Source organism: Pteronotus mesoamericanus, unplaced genomic scaffold (genome assembly GCF_021234165.1).
Source record: "Pteronotus mesoamericanus isolate MK-2021 breed Mesoamerican mustached bat unplaced genomic scaffold, CSHL_Meso_final scaffold_137, whole genome shotgun sequence".
In the NCBI taxonomy this organism is placed as follows: domain Eukaryota; kingdom Metazoa; phylum Chordata; class Mammalia; order Chiroptera; family Mormoopidae; genus Pteronotus; species Pteronotus mesoamericanus.
Window position 1 is genome coordinate 1,016,759 of NW_026555306.1, and position 17,871 is coordinate 1,034,629.

At 47.8% G+C, this 17,871-nt stretch overlaps 1 pseudogene; it reads left to right on the forward strand.

The window, feature by feature from the left end:
* Nucleotides 1–486: 486 nt before the first annotated feature.
* Nucleotides 487–1,370, forward strand: LOC129082656 (ankyrin repeat family A protein 2-like; annotated as a pseudogene).
* Nucleotides 1,371–17,871: the final 16,501 nt, after the last annotated feature.

Consider the following 17,871-nt stretch of genomic DNA (forward strand, 5'->3'; position numbering starts at 1 on the left):
CAGGTTGGCTGGGGGTGGAATGGGGGATGGAGATGAGGAGGTGTGACTGACAGGTGAGACTTGAGCTTTGCTCCACTTAGAGTGGTCCTCTGAAAAGACCCTATTTCTGAACTACTCGGAGTTTAACACCATGCAGTGGTGGCAAAGGACCTGGAAATCCTATCACCTGGAGTGACGGAGAACATTATTTGTCCAGAAAGTGAAAGAAGAAAATGAAAGTGATTTCAAGTTCAAAATAAGCCTGGGTTTGAGGATCTGTAATGAATCTGTGGCTGTCAATGAAAAGGCCCAACTTGCTGTTGGCTGTCAAGTGTGGTTGTGAGGTTTCTCCACCCTCCACCCCATAGGCCTCAGGCCTCTGTCCCAAGACCTGCCCACAGCAGATTTCTTTAATATCCAAATTTCAGGATCACACTGGATAACACTCTTATAAAACCAAAAATGACTATAAAGAAATGTTTTATTATTGAAACTCCAGTTGAAGTCATGGCTACATCAACAAATCTGGACCTTGGAGCCCTGCTGATAGTGAAAGGGTGTCCCAGAAGTAGAGTCTAACTGGCATAACAGGCATGAAAACAGAACATCAGCCTGACTCAAATGCAGAAGAGAAAGCGGCTCAGGGTGTGGCCATGGAAATAAAATCCATCTTGCCTCATTCATTTGATACAAACATGTGTTCTTGATTTTGAAGTCCTTAAATGAAGAAGATAGTAAAAATATTTAAGATTAGGTTAACTCTGCCCTGGAGGTGGCATCTGTCCTATTTAAAGCTGAATGCAATATTTGTACACCTCCTTCTCCGGAATCCAAGTAAGGCATGTCTACACTTCCTTTACAATAAAAGTACTTCTCATCCATAAAACAATCAACTACCTTAACCAACATACACAGTAGAAATAAGGTCTCAAACACATTTTTTCGCAAAGTTTTTATCTGTTCATCAGTGACTGGGCTCCTTGTATTGAGCAAGAAAATGTCACCAATCATTTCCTTGATGTGGGCTGCAGAACACAGGCAAATAACTGTGATGGAGCTTCCATGTTAGAATGGTGCTGATCTCCAAGTTTTAAAAGAAGGTCTAGAAAATGCACTGTCTCTAGCCTGTAGTGAAGGAAACACACACATTCTCAGAATACTTTGATTGTGGAGTTGATTTAAATGAATGCAATTGAAATGGAGGCATACTTCGCTTCATGCTGTACATAGAAGCCATGTAAAATCTGTAAAACTACTTGGAAAATTGAGCTTATTCAACAACTGAAACTGACTCTGGATATAATTCTATGGATTTAGCTCTTAGGCTGGGATACAGAAGTGTTCGACAGAGTATTGAGCCACATTTCTTGAAGCTGCTTCAACAAATGTAGACAAAGTCATCAGAATGTATTTTCTGCCCTTCTATTTACTTTTTGGCCCTTATAAAAGCTCTCCAGTTCCATCCATGCTGTCTAGAAAGGCAGGAGCACCACCTTTCTTTCTGCTGTATAGTATTACATTCTGTAAATCTCAAAAATGTATACGTATATGTCTTTTATGCCATATTTAAAATTATAAATTAACATTTTGTAGCATATAAGTTTGAAAGGTACTGATACTTATCTCTCTTTTAAGGGGTGTAACTTACGTCTTCATAAATTACTCTGCTTCATTCATCTCTATTATAATATTAACTCTTTGGCTTTATATGATGTTTGCTATAAATCCATATAAAAAATTGATTATTATTGAATTAAAAATGTGCAGTGTGATTGTATACAAAATATTATGAATCAAGTACCTTTTCTGGTTTAAAAGTCATAATACCAAATCACTAGATACAGAAAAAACATTTGTTAAAATTAGGCACTCATTGATGATAAAAACTCTCAGAAAAGTGGGAATAGAGGTAAAATTCCTAAACATAATAATGACCATAACTGACATACATGCTGCCAGTATCATGCCTAATGGACAAAAATTACAAACATTCCCATTAAGACTAAAAACAGGAAATAAATGCCTACTATCATTATATTATTTACCACACTACGAGAAGTCCTAGCCACAGTAAACAGACAAAAAATAAAGGTTTGAAATAAGACAGAATAGATATATAAATAAACATGCATACACACAGATACATGCATACATAAATATGTATATAATTATTTATACACATACACACATATACAGAGGTTACGGGGTATGTGGCACACAAGCATTGGTCAGGACTTCCTGTGAGGGAGGAGCTTGCCCAGCAAGACTCTCTGAAAGCGGAGGGCCCTCTCACGCTGATGTCATTCCTTGCACCGACACCGAGGAAACAAGGCTGACCTTGCTTGGTGGGAGCTGCTGACTTCCTTGGGACCGGCCCCGGGCATGGAGCACGCGGTGTGTACTCTGGCTAAATTTCTCACGGACAAGATCTGGAATATTGGAAGACATAAATTAGAGACATGTGGAATGAAGCAAGCCCTGATCGTCTTGGACCCCCTGTGCACAATTCTCATCCATGAGATGCTGATATTTGTACTTGGCAAGATAGCTACAGCTGCGCGAGACCAGCTCAACGTGACCATCCCACGAAGGCAGGTGGCGCATCCCTTGAGAAGGGTGATGATGCCCGGTCGCCAGCCGGCAGGAGTGTTTGTGGTCTAATCTCTGCTGACGCCTCCGGCTTGCTTTGACATGTTCTTTGCGAGTGCTGAGAAGACAACCTGACACAGGATGCTTTTGAGATGCTACGCCAGGTAGAGCTTCGAACGGGGGAGATCATGGCTTCATCGCTACCTGTGAGCTAGGTAGGTTAAAACCACGACCTTCAGGAGGACACACGGGGTCCCCGACCGGCGGCCCAGACTCCTTCCCGCACCGCAGATTCACCCAGTGGGGACCGTGAACTTTCGCTTCTGCTCCTGGCTTCCACCGCCCTCCTAACTCCCCCTCTCCGGCGAGAGTGGCAAGCTTGAAACCGAGAACGTGAAACACCGCCCCACAGGAAAGCGGTGCGCGGGCCCTTCCTGTGGTGGCTCCCTAGCCGCTTCGGGGCTGAGTCCCCGCCGGGCTCTGAGTGGGGGAGGGCTCCCTCCCCGCAGGGAACCCTCAAGGAGCCCCGGGGGCACCTCCACGGGGCAGGAGGTGTCAGCGCTCTGAGCCCGCAGGCCGTTTAGCAGGGACAGAAGTGTCCCTGGTCAAAGTATGCACTTAAGCCCTGAGGAGACTCCAAAAGCCTCCCGCTTCTGTGCCAAGAGCAGAGGGGGAGGCCGTGGGCACAGACTGCGGGGCCGGTGAAGGGGCTTTCCGCGTTAGCAGGAGGACGCCGCCGACAAGATGGAGGAGCGACAGGAAATGGCCCCCACGGGGACGTCGGGCGCAGTGACGAGGGCCCCGGGCAGGTCTTAGGGGCTGGAGGAACTCAGGCAACAAGTGAGGGTCCGCAAAGGGGAAAGAAGCTCAGCTCTTCAGAAAAGCGCCCAGAAGTGTGAAGACAGACCTGGGAAGGGGAACAGTGTGGTCTGGACCAGCCGCTCTGCCACCCTAAAGGGTCCTTTTGTGGGGAGAAGAAAAACCAAAAACCAGAAAGCCCGATACTATTAACCAGCTCTGCTCTGGCTCCTGCAGATTTGCTTATGGCCGCGGGCTGCAATAAGCCCCTCCTCCTGACCGTTACAATCTACTTCCGCATTCCGATCCTTTTCCCGCCCAACGCTAAGGCTTATAAACCCCGCCCCAACCGCAGTTCGGGGCCCAGAATTTGGAGACTGCCTCCTCTGAGCCCGCGTGAATAAAGGCTTACTCCGTTCCCTGAATCGTGTCTGAATCTGTTTTTCCGCAAGCTCCTGGCGCCGGCAGGGAGGAGCGTGGGCCAGCAGTGTCAAGCCCTGCAGATCATCCCTCCCCTAGAAGTCCTCCCCGGGCTTTCTAGGGCTCTTCTCTCTCAGTCTCCCCCCCCCCCCGCCCCCGACTTCATCCCGTGGTCCCCACCCGACCTCCTCAGGCTCCTCTGAGCTCCCCACACTCTGGAACTTTCTGCCCCCGGAGTTCGCACCCTCCTCATTTGCCTTGACTCTCCGAGCCACACAGCCTCCAAACTCCTTCTTCTCCCTCAACACCCACCTATTCACCCTCCACGGCTTCTAGATTGACCTGGTTTCTCACACCCCCGGGCTCTTTCGCTTGGACGCCTTACGCCAAACCCAGAACTCTCTCCACACTTCGGGGCCCTGCGCGCTACACTCGACGCTCTTCCTGGGTTTGGACCCACCGCGGCCACCCTTCTTGCCATTGTTATGTGCATCTCGGTTCTGAACACCCAAAAGCCTTCTGGCCCTCCACCCCTGCCCTACCCCGCCCGGTGCCAAGACACTCTCTCTGGCCTCCACCCAGGCTCTCGGCAAGATTTCCTCACAGACGGCAACATCTGCTCACAGGGAAAGATGGCTGCAGTACAGCTTGGGTCACGGGGGTCAGCTTTGCCTGCCTGGCACGACAAGACAAGCGCCGCGGGCACCGGACCCTGACGCAACTTCCAGCAGCTGTGCAGCCTCGGCCAGAGAAGAAAAGCAAGTGGAAATCCTGCGGCGGCTGCACAAGCTGAGTTTCCTCATCCTGCCGCCACCTCCGCCAGCTTCTCGCTGGCCATTTCCCCCACGTGCGAGACCAGGACGCCTCTTCTGCTCGGAAACCTAACACTTCCCTCGCACACTCCATTGAGAGTCTGTTTCTGTTTCTCTTACTTTTTTAACCTTCCGGGGGACATTCTGTCGCTGCACGAGAGAGAGAGAGAGAGAGAGAGAGAGAGAGAGAGAGAGAGAGAGAGAGAGAGAGAGAGAGAGAGAGTAAGGAGAGGGGAGAGTGGAGAAAGGAACATCGACATGAGGGAGAAACATCAGTGGGCTGCCTCCCGTGTGCCCCCGGACCAAGACGCACAAGCCCGTGAACCGGCTCTGGAACCAACAACCTCTCAGGTGCGGGACAAGCCTCCCACCAAAGGTGCCACCCTGGCCAGGGCCACGGGCTTCCTTTTTCGGAATCGGCTCAGGCACTCAGCTCCAGCCTTCTGTGTCCCCGGGGTCCTCATGCCCCTCTCCAGGCTTTGTTCAATGGATAAGTGTGCAGCCTTATGGAGATCAGAATCCCCCTCTTCACCTGGCTTTTTGTGCTCCGTCAGGTCTGGCCTGTCTATTGGGACCACCTGCCAAGCCGCGAGCTTCCACCCGCACCCCTTAGAAGGAGTGGTTTTCCTCCGCCGTGTCCGGGCACAAGGATGCTGCCGCTATGAACGTGGAGGTTAGTTTCTGGCCAAGGATCTTTCCTATTTTTGGTCCAGACAATTGTGAGAGAAGACCTCTAACTTTTCCAGATGATCTGGATTTCTACTCTTCAGAAAAAGTTGGTTTCTCGTTAAGATAGTGTTTGGATGGGAAAGAGCATTCCACTACACCTCTCTGTAATTTATCCAAAAACTTCAACGTGAACTGATGATTAACTGAATTCTCCTGTGTGTTTTATAGCAATGGGAAAGAGAAGATGATATCATTGAGGAATACCAGGAGGTGGTAGCTCCAAAATGATTAATCACTCTGTTCAAGACAGAGAAACGACCATTGGCCAGTCAGCTACTTAGACATCAAATTGTACAAATTGGATGGAATTTTGTAGAGATCCAAGTAACTTTTCCTTGAAATAAGTCCCCTTTCTAACACATAAGGCACTAAATAATTAGCCTACTTCATCATCGAATCATGACTGATATAATCAAGTTTTAAAGATTTTTTTGTTTATTATTTTGAGACAGACGGGAAGTGAAGGGGAAGGAGAAGGAGAGAGACATCGATGTGAGGTTCCCCATAGCGCACTCAGTATTTAGGACTCGGCTCCCATCCTAGGCATGTGCCCTCACTGGAGTCGAACCAACGACCCTTTCTTTTGCTGGCCAGCTGTCAGTCCACTGAATCACACCAGCCAGGGCTCTAATGACTTATTCCAAATGCATCAGAAACTCTGTGTGAAACTGCCCCACATCAGGAATTTGTTGACGCACTTCAAAAGCATGGACTTTTTTTGGTGGAAGAAGAACTTATGTTCAGGGTGAAACTGCCTTTAGGAAATTGAATGGCATCAAAGAAGAGATTCTGACAAGATTTCAGATCATAGAGGGAATTTGTTTCCTCCAAGCCCTGTGATGCATAATTTGGGCACTTCCCTGACTTTTTAAGAGAATAATAATTGGAAGAAAGGAAGAAGCTAAGGTCTTTTTTTGATGAATTAAAAAGAATTGCATGGTGACTTAAAGAATAAAAGGAAGAAACATAGACATAGGCCACAGTATGCTGACCGCTGAGGAGTACGCGGGTGGGAGAGGTTGGAAAATTGCAGAGAGGAGATAGGAGGTGGTCGTGGGAGACTGTCCTTGGGATGGTAAACACACAATGCAGTATACAGGGGATGTATTGTAGACCGGCCTGCCTGCAACCTGTAATATTTAATTAACCAATGTCACATCAGTGTACTCCATTCACAGCAATTAAATACGTACTTCAATAAACAAAGTTTTAAAAAAGAAAAATTATGTTTTCTTTTATGTTTGAATATGTAAATATATTTGCCAATGAATGATTTTCAGCCTGTGTGCTGAGGCACATGTGAGAGCCTCTTAAACTCTTCATTCTTGTTAGCACTGATTGTGGACTCAGGGGACATATTAAAATTTTGGAGTTCTATTTGATTTGCTTCTTTTCAGTTGTTTACTTCTGGCTTGTGTCTGTATGTTTGCTCTGGACTGGGTCTTCAGTGTTGTCCCTACTTTGAAGCCCCTTGTGGACCACTGAAGGCACCTTGCAGAAGAAGGGTCCTATGAGGCTGTAACAGGCAGTCAAGATGGCGCTTGGTGGAGCAGAGAGTGTTCTGTGATATGACCACTGCCTGCCCCACAGGCTGCATCCTGGCCAATACACACATGGCTCCCTTCAGTCCCCTCGGAGACTTTCTGCTTTACCTCTTCTTTGTTCACACAAGTCTGGTGACTCCTGTAACAGGCTGTCTCCCTGCCAAGAAATAAGCATGGAAATAGGTGTTCTTCTTCTCTGGGATCGGTCTCACAGCAATACCCTTATCCATACTGCCCTGTTTTACATAATTCTTAAGTTCCTGGTAACCTGATAGAATGCTGGAGTTGTCAGCTTCATTGTTTTACCTCTCAAGCCCAGGAAATTTACCAACAATTTGGATTCAGGACTCCGTGCATTCCATCTGAGCTCATGATAACTCTATGACTCAGGATGGGGATGGTGACTTAAAACATGAAGCATGGGGTTCATAGGTTGGGTTTTCAGCCAAGCTGACATCCAGATAATTAAGTGGAACTGAGGCTGAATTCAATATCATTGCCCATGTCAGTCACAACTGCCTATGAAATTAAACCCAATAACCATTCTGGGCACTAATGGTCAGATGAGTTTTTGGTTGGTAAAGCCTTCAAAATGGATGAGCACAATGTGTCCTGCCTCCTAAGAGAGGACATTGGCTACTCTGCTAGTGGCACTCTCAATGACATAGCTCTATATGCCTCTTTGTGTTAGTTCTAAATTGTATTACATTGCTATAATATAACTATAGTTATAAGTATGTAATTTTGTCAAATTTGAAGAATCACTTTAGCAAAATTTCCAACCTACTGGGGCTGTGTGAACCCCAGAAGTACCTCATTGGACAAAAGTGCGGGTGGTCCTGGAACTCTACATGTGTGGCTAGTGTTGAAGTCAGGGTAGTATTATGAGAGGAGTTTCTTTTATTCACTGGGAGCTGTACTAACTCTGATGGTGAGCTTCAGAACGGAATTATAGGACACTCTTGGAGTGACATTGGGAATCATTGATGTCAAGGAAGGTGACATGCTGAGCTGCATCTCCTATATTAGTTGGGAACCCTAAACCCCCATAGGAGCCTAAGGAGGGCTGTTGAGAACCACACTGGTGAAGAAACTCTGTATCGTTGAAATGCAAGTGGTGGGCAACTTCCAGAGATCAGAGCTGAAAACAGGACGTCCTGTTACAGAACAGAACTTTGTAGATGCCACAGGGATGATAGGATCTAAGAGTCACAGGGGCCAGTATAGAGCCATCAGAAGCAAGGTGGGACGGATAACCATGGTAAACATCACTATCGGAGCACAAGCTGGTGTGCAGAGATGTAAGACATGGCTCTTAACATGGAGTCTTTAGAAACAAAAGAAATGACAAGTCAACAATACTGTCACTAATAGACATAAGTAAGAGATGAGGTATCAAAGATCAAGGGGGATTCCTCCAGAGGCTCATGTCATGATGGTGGACTAGGTAAATACTGTGTTTTCCTCCTCCTATAACCACGTCAAAACTACAAATACATTATAGAAAAATAAGCCTAAAAACCATCTGAAAACTCTCTGACAGAACTATAATATAATCATGGATACAGAAAAGTAGCCATGTCTAGACTGATAGTAGTAATGATGGCAAAAATAGGCTGGTCCCAAAGTCATGTGCGATGGCTGAGAATTGGGAAAAATATCTTGGCTGCAAAAGCCCTCCCTAGGGAGTGAATGATTCCAGTCCCACTCAAAGCTCCCCAGCCTAAGGCTCCAGTGCAAGGAATAGGAGTCCCCACAGCAGCTGGTTGGGAAAATTGGTGGGCATTCTGTCCCAGTGAAATGAAGGGCTGTTGGGAACACGTGTGTCCTCTCAAAGGACCTGCACACAGACACCTGCTCTCAGATACTCACTTGAAATCCCAGTAAAGGGACAGCAGCCCATAAAGAGCCAGAAAAATTAGGAAAAAACCTGAGCTGGGTGGCATGAAGTCAAGGGTGGCCAGTGTCTCTGTCGTGAGCCTTGCTGTCAAACAGCATGCAGGTGGGCACCAAACCTAAAGCTGCCTTAACCTGATCAACACTGATCAACCCCACCCTGATGATTCCCTGAAACTCTACTCCATCCAACTCAGCATGGATTCCACCCCGAAGCCTATGCACAGACTCACTTTCACACACTCAGTGTACCCTTTCTCTTTATGAGTGTCCCCAGGCCTAGCACTGGTGACAGCTGGCCTGGGGTCATGGCACAGCGTCTCTGACATTCCTCAAAGCCCAGACAAGCAGCTACCATGTAGGTATCCCCTTGTAGCCCCTACCGGGTGGTGCTGGGCTGGGCACCAAAAGTGGCTGAATTTAGCCTGTACACATGGTGACACAGAATGTCTGAAGTGATTAAAAATGAGGACCTACACCCAAGACCAATCTACCCAGCAAGGCGACCATTCAGAATCAATGAAGAGAGAAAGATCTTCCCAATTAAAAGATAGTTTAAAAATTTTGTCACCACCAAACTCATATTCCAAGAAGTGTTAAAGGGACTCCTTGAAGGAGAAAAAGAAAGAAAAACACCATAAATGTGAATAATAAAATGAAAATAAGTACATATTTACCAATCATCAACCTTAAATGTAAATGAATTAAATTCTCCTTCAAAACACATGTCATGCACTGGCTGGTGTGGCTCAGTGGACTGAGTGTCGTCCTGAGAATCAAAGGGTCACTGGTTCTATTCCCAGGCAGGACCTGTGTCTGAGTTATGGGCCAGGTCCTCAGGTGGGGGCACAGATGTGAGAAGCAACCACATGTCAATGTTTCTCTCCGTCTCCTTCTCCCTCTCTCTAAATATAAATAAATACAATTTATTTACACACATTCACTTGCCTGGTGTGGATCAGTTGGTTGGAGTGTCATCCCATAATGAAAGATTGCAGTTTTGATTCCAGGTCAGGGCACATACCTAGGTGTGGGTTCAAACCCTGATCCAGATACATACTATCATCAATTTGGGCATATACAGGAAGAAAGTAATCATTGCTTCTCTCTCCTTTCATTTCTCTCTAAAAAACATGGGGGAAAAAATGCCATCAGATAAAAAGAAATTTGGTGAGGCGAGGGAGGGCATATATCTGGGGCAGAAAAGCTGTCTCACCAGGCACTGGAGGCTGGATTAAAATTAGAGAAAGCATGGGAGGAAGGCAAGACCAAAAGTTAGTAGTAGAGATAAGTGTCCTAAGGGACTTTGCCAACCACCTTCCTCCTAAGAGAACTTCCAGGGAGCTGAATTTACACTGTGAGGGATTGGACCAGTAAATCTCTGACCTGAAGGAAGAACCTTGAAAGGGACCAGAGAAGAAATAAGAGCCCAAGGACACAAGGAAGGAATGCCTGGGGGGAAGAGGAAGTCCCCAAAGGCTTCCTGATGTCAGTTTTTGGACACTGGCACCCAGAAAACCTGGATCCACCACCTCTGAAAGTATCCTCAGCAGCTCCTCAGGAAAAGCCATGAATTGAATGCTCCCGAGAGTGAACAGTAATGACAAATGGAACAATAGATGCATGTTCTCCCACATACAAAAGTCTTGAACCCTTCTCGGTATAGCACGCAAAAAGATCTTTTGGGCAAACAATGCAACAATGGGCCTATTCAGCAGAAAAGAGAAAACCACAGTATACTGCAGTGGTCCTTGATGTGAGAAGGAATAAAACGGCCCAAGGATCTGTGAACACCGGAGAGGGCCTTGTCCTATTTTAGCCCAGGTATCGAATGACCTGGCCCACAACCCTCACTCCCCTTTCTCTAAATCTCCTAAGCTCAGTCAACTGCAAGAACAGCATGCCTCAATGTCCATCCATCAAGCGCCACAACCCCCGCCGCCAGGCTACGTCCCAGCCTCCACTCCCTGCCCTCTATGCCTTCTATGTGGGCACTTACAGCCAATTGCACTCTTAGGGTAAGAGGACTGAAAGGACTGGGCAGGTAACATTTTGCATTGCTAAGGGGTTCCCAGGCCAAGGTGAAACTCCTGGACCCAGACCGGCCTTGGGGAGCAAGCAGCAGCAGTCTGCCCCAGGCCAGAGCCACACACTCAGAACCCCGGACTGCAGACGTTTACGGAAGCCAAGACCCCTTGACTCCGGCTGCACGCTGCACCTAGCACCAATCTGCCCTCCTTTCCCACCTTTGCCCAAAATGCAGTTTGAAAACCCTCTTCAAGGCTGACGTGACACTCCCAGGATTTCTCTCTTCTTGGAATCTCTAACTGCCTCTTCCCCTTCGGCTTCCCTGCACGGTTTTCACACCCTCCCATCTCTCCTTGCTACCTACACTCCTGCTCCCTCACTAGCTTCTAGCCTCCCTCTCCCCTGTGACTCCCTCTCACACCCCTCCTCAAGTCCTGTGGCCTCTTACCTGGGACTCGAAGTCCTGACAGGCAACTTCCTGCACCACCGTGGTGAGAGCCCTCATGCCTTTCTGGCTGCCTCTGCCGAGGGACACATCCTCTCCCTCCACTCCCAGCACTACTGCAACCCCAACCCAGCTTTCTGGTGTGTTCTTTCGGGTTTTGTTGTTGTTGCTCTTGTCGTCGTCGTCGTCGTCGTTGCGTATTTTTGACAACTTCTAGTGCTTTATTTCCCCTTCGGCCATAGGAGCACACAAACCCTGCATGGACTCCCCTAAGGAAGTGTTTGGTCCCAATATCAAGGGAACTCATCTGACTGAGTCTGCCCGTGTCTTACTATGTCTGTCAGAAAGGCAGCCTGCCTCTCAAGACCATGCCCAAGGCTGGGAGAATACCCGCCTCTTCCTTCCACGTGCCTCCACCAGCTCCACGGACTCTCATCGACCAGTGGGCTGCGACCTTTCCTTCCCGTTGGATTTCTCAGCCTTTTCCTGAAACTCTGCTCCGCTCCCCATTCTCTCTACATTTTCCTCACCTGAAACCAAGGTAACAACACATACCCTTCCTGTCGTTTCTGCTTCTCCACTCGTTACATTTCCCCATCCCATTCTCTCCAGGACACTCCCCAATTTTCTGGCCTGAGATGGTCCTGCGTTTCTCAAAGGCATCCAGCCAGCAGCTCTCTCGAGGAGTCTGATGTCTGCCCAGGAGCCAACCGGAGCTGACAAAGCCCGGCAGAACCCAGAAGATAGTATCTATTTTCCAACAACCTGTATCCTGTCCGAGCACTCTCTCTCCAACAGGCGCGTGGAGCTGACGCAAACGACAAAAGCTAACCGTCTCCTGCCTGGTGAGTGCCCTCCAGGGCGTCCCTTGTGCTCACAGGACAGTGGAGGCATTGGTTGCACGAGCCCCAGTGCTGGGGCCTTCCCCCCACTGCCTTGCAAAGCAGTCCTTGCAACCCTCACACAGTCAAGAGTCTAGGAGAGGGCATCCTGGAAAGTGCTGTGTACCTGCTTCCTTACAACTGAGGTGGAAATGTATGTGAAATTGGGCCAGTGTTGGTGCTTAGGGGCCTTCCGGGCAACTCGCAAGTCCTTGGCTGTTTTCCACTCAGGTAATTTCCTCGGCGTTCCTCCCAGTGCCAGTGGGGAGACCTGAACTCTTCCCTGCGCCCTAGTGGGCCATCCTACGGAAGTTGTGGGTGAAATTCCCACGAGTGGGCACGTGGTTCAAAGTGCCTCTGAGAGACTGAGGCGTCCCCTCGGTCCTGGAGGCCAGAAGTCTGAAATGGCCATCCCTGTGCTGAACTCACGCTGTGTGTCTGGAGGATCCTGCTCTCTCCTCAGGCTCTGTCGTGGAATCCGTTTTGGCCTTTTCCAGCTTCTGAAGCGGTTCTCCTGCTCGGCTCGTCTTCTCCTGTCGCATGCGCCGTCCTCCCCTGCTCCCATGGTCACCGCGGCCACCCCTCCTTTCTTTATGCTGTTTCATGTCTTTCTCTCTCTCTCTCGCCCTCCCTTCCTGCCAATCCTCCCTCCAAGAATCTTGGAGATGATATGGAGGGAAAACCCAGAAAATCCACAGTCGTTTTTCCATCTCACGACCTGTAACTTCATCACCTGTGCTTTAAAGTGCCTTTTGCCTACAAATAGAACAGTCACAGGTTCCAGAGATAAAACTCAGAATGTCACTTGGGGCAGGGGTAAAACGCAGGGTATCCTTAAGGGGCAATGAGAGCGCCTGCCAGAGTATTGAGAACACCTCAAAATAGTCTCTCTTCATCCTTTAAAGAGGGTTCTGAAGACTGTTACAGTCCGATATACTCCAACAGGAGTCAGTGTCCCCGCAGTTGTAGGCGCTCATGGTCCCCATTCTGGAGGAGGACCCTGTTTCCTTCTCACCCCCTTGGACATTCGTATCATCAGACATCTTTCCAGACAATGTGGCTCCAGGCTGGTGACTTGGGAAAGGAAATGCGGCTGGACACCAGAGCACAGGTTCCCTGCTTAAGAGCACTTCCAAAGGGTGCGGGAAAAGGCAACTCTTCAGGTCTAAATTCGTTTCTAGGATTGAGGCTAACAGACACCCCCATTCCGTCCTCCAAGAATTCAGCTATTTCCCCTGGAAGGACAAAGTTTGAGAACTGTTAATAGACAACTTGACTGTATTTCTTCTGGAGGACTGTGACATGTTTCTGACCACCTAGCGATGTGTCCAATAAAGCCGTTAGGGACATCCTTAACACAGATGTATCTTCAAGGATGACTTTCTTATTGGTACTGGACAGAATTGCTCCTATTGAGCTGAGTTGTCAGAAGAAATGAGGATGGGCTACAGAACAGAGGCACCCATGGGGTTAAACTGGTGGCAGAGAAGAAAAGGAAAGAAAAAAAAAAGCAAGATGTAGGGAAACAGTCCAGTTTGCTCCATCTCCCCTCACAGTCTCTGGCTATGAAGGCTCACACGCCCTGTCCGGTCGGTCCTTCCCTTAGTGAGTGTCCAAGGGGGTAGCATTGGTTTAGTGTAAAAGCTTCTCAGGGATGGAAGGCAGAGCAGCCGCAGCTTTGAAAATCCACTCTCCTTGGCAACAAAATCATAGATTGGGAGCTTTAGAAAGTAGTATTGAAATGCCCAAAGTCATCCACAGATTCTATGGAATCTGTTAGAATCACAGTGATTTTTTTCATGACCGATTTTGTACATCTCTTTTTTAGAGAGAGGTGAAGGCAGTGAGAAGGAGAGGGAGACCAACGTCAATGTGTGACCGCGTCTCGAGCGCCCCGTACTGGGCACTGGTCCCGCAACCCACGCATGCACCCTGCGTGGGAATTGAACCTGCGACCCTCGGGATCCCCGCCCTGCACTCGGTCCACTGAGCCACACTAGCCAGGATGCACTGGTGTTGTCTTTTGTTTTGCTTTCTTTCCTTTGCTTTTGTTTAGTTTTAAATAAATTAAATAATATTCAGGATTCAGCCCAGGCTGTGGTGACTCAGTGGATTGAGGTCCGGCCTGAGAAACCCAGGGTCGCCCGTTTGATTGCCCGTGCAGGGCACGTGCCTGGTGTGCAGGCCAGGGCCCCAGCGGGGGGCACGTGAAAGGCAATCACACATTGATCTTTCACCCTCTCTTCCCCTCTCTAAACACAAATGAATACGAGCCCTTTAAAACGTATTCTTCATGCATGGAATACCTCAGGGGACCCCAAGGAACCAAAGCAATCCAAACAAAGCAGAATTCGTGGCTTGTACTTCTTGATTTAAAAACACATTACAAAGTTAACTTTGGAGTGTCGCTGTCCTGAAGACCAACATACAGACCCATGGAACAGAGCCGAGAGCCGAGAAGTGAATCTCCTTCTACGTAGCCTAAGGACCTTCAGGAAAAGAGCCAAGACCACTCAACGGGAAAAGGCAGATTTTAACAAAAGGCGATGGGCAAACCGGTTATTCACAGGGAAATGAACTGTATTCCACACAGAAAATATCTCAAAATGGAAAAAAAGATCTCAGTGTAGGACCCAAATTGATACACACACCGAAAACACACAGAAGAAACCGTCACCGACGTTGGTTTTGGTAATGATGTCTTGGATATGACCAGAAAGCTCAGAAAACAAAGACAATGTGAAATGAAGACTCCATCAGGAGGAAAAACAATTGGTTATCAAGTGAGTCCAGTGGAAAGCTACAAAATGAGAAGAAGTGTTTGCAGATCACATGTATGTGTTAAGGGTGAATATCTAGGGCATAGAAAGAAATCCTACCATTCACCCACAACAACAAAAGGTCAAATTACCTGACTCAAAAATGACAGCATCTCCTGAATATCGATTTCTCCAAGGAAGGCAACCTGATGTACAGACGCCCAACAGCACTGCCTCTTAGAGGAATCGATTCTGAACCGTGGAATAGCCTCTCACACCCTTTAGAGCGGTCACTATCAAGGACACAGAAAGCACCCTGGGTTGTCAGATGCGGAAACATTGGAACGCAGACCCACGGTTGAGGAAAATGCCGAATGGTCTGGCCACGGGAGAACACAGTTAGGAGCTGTCCCTAGAAAGAAGAAAGAGACTGACCAACCCTGGCCCGGCAGCTCAGCTGGCTGGAGCTTTGTTCTCACATGCCAGACTTGCAGCTTTGCTCTCGATCAGGGCACATACAAGAAGCAACCAATGAAAGCATCAATAACCAGAAAAACCAAATAATGTGTCTCTCTTTCCAAAACAAGCAGCAAGGATGAAAAAGAAAACAACACAAAATCCCATCAAGCAATAAATCGATCAAGAGACTTACCATGTGATCCAGCGATTTCATTTCTGCCTTTGTGTCCAAAGGCAGGGAAGAAATGTTTGCAAATATCTTTTCATTGCACCATTAGCCACAATAACCAAAAAGGTCGAAGGAGCTCTAGTGTCCAGAGACAGAATAACATAAAAGGAAATCGTGATACATGGAATAAAATACCATTTAGCCGTAGGAAAAAATAATTCTAGATATGCTAAGTGAAACTACACAGTCGTGAGGAGACAAGAATGGAAGATTCCACTCGTAAGCGTTATCTCAGGAATTCAGATTTCCAAAAACAGATCAGACTGGTCCTTGCGGAGCACCTGCGGGAAGAGGCGGTGGGACGTTTTTTGTTCAGTGGGTACCTGTTTTCATTTCACTAGTGAAACAGTGCTAGAGGCTTGTTTTACAACTACGAGCACATCCTATACACCACCACTGAACTCTACACGAGCTCATGATCACATTGGTATATTTAACGGTAGGTGTGTTAAGGCAATGAAATGGGTGTTTTAAAGACAAATTTAGGTGTAAGAACCCTGAGGTTTTTGAGCGTATCCTAACCTAACAGCAGAAGTTGAGCGTGATTAATCCAAAGAGTGTGGCTTGTGCGTTTATTTCCTCTTGGAAACCACTTTTGTCACTCTCAGGCAGTTGGTCTCGGGGCCTGAGCCTCGCAAACAAATGCACGTTATGGAAAAGGAGGCCCAAAGCTCCGATGATCCTCAGTAGCTGAAGGGCACAGGTGGGAGGGAAAGGTCTAGCAGGGATCAGAACACTGGTCCAGGAGACTGAGTCTGGAGACGTGGACAAATCCAAGGTGGAAGAGACTCGAAGACTGGAAGGTGAAAACTACAGGACAAATGAGGACAGGGGTGATGAGGAGGGAGACACCGTAGATGGGCAGCTGAGGGGACTTCCCAAGTCAGTGGTCCTGGGCGGCCACTGAAGCGCTCCTTGTGCTGAAGAAACTTTGGCCTTTTCTGAAAACAGTCAACGGAGTGAGTGCCCTAAGGTGGCAGCATGTCAACCACGGCAAGCCAGGAGGAAGGCGGAGAGGTACCCGCGGCATTAGGAGATGGGTAAGGCAAAGGAGACAATTAGGAGGGGCACAAATGACGTACTAATTGATTACCTCCCTCCCAGGAACAAGCCTCAGCGGAGGGCAACAATGAACCCTCTCAGAACAGCTGAGAGCGCTGAGTCAGAGAGAGGACGCCGAGCGACCGTTTGCTGAAAAAAATCCGCCACTCTGGCCACCAGGAGAACCAACGGACGCACCCCCGACAGTCTTCATTCGGGACGCGTCAATGCCACTGACGTGCACATTCAGGGACAGAAGGTTTAAAAACTTCTCATGGTGTTAAAATACACAGGCCGTAAGGCTTCCGTTTGGAGCCTCTGAAGGTGCAGTTACTGGGGTTAACTACATTCCCATTGCGCTGCAGCCCTCCCCGTCACCCATCTCCAGAGCTCTCCTCACCTTACAAAACTGACACGCTGCCTAATACATTTTTCACAGGCCTTACTCTCTTTTCCTCCAGTCCCCGACAACCACTGTTGCCTTTGGGGTCTTCATAATTTCGATTACTCTAAGGACCGTGGATAACTGGAGTTATAAAGTAGTGGACCTCTTCTGCTTGATGCCCTTAACTGAGCAGAACGTCCTCGGTGTTTATCCACGTCGGAGCACATTACAGATGTTTCTCTACGAAAGGCTGCCTGATCTTCCGTTGCCTCTGTACGCCACCTTCTGCTTACCCATTGATCTGTCATTGGACCCCAGGATGGCATTCGGGTTTTCTCTCTTGTGAGCGAATCCGCTGCAGAGATGCGTGCGTGAGCATGTGTTGGAAAACATGCTCCTCACTCTGGTGAGTCTATACCCGGACGTGGGATTGCTGAGTTATATGGGATTCTATGTTTCACCTTTGGAGGAACTGCCACCCTGTCTTCCAAACAGCTCTGCCAGTTTCCACTCCCACGACAGTCCACGAGCATTCCGACCTCCCCACGCTGACGCCAACACTCTGTGTGTTTACAAAGGCAAGCTACGGGACAAAAATACTTTTTCCTCAAAGGTTGAAGACAGTAGTCACTCTTGGAATGAAGGAATTTTATTTAACTCTCCAGGAAACTGTATCTGTTTGGAAATACAAGGTGCATACATAGTTGGTACACACTGACATTCTTTTCTAAAGATGGAAGAGAAAAAGGACTCTTCTAAATAGAAAAAGAATTTTACTTACATTTCAAAGAAACTGTATCTTTTTGAAAATACAAGGTTATGGTACAGAACCACATCTTTTTCTTTTTTCTTTTCTTTTTTTTAATGATGACGAAAA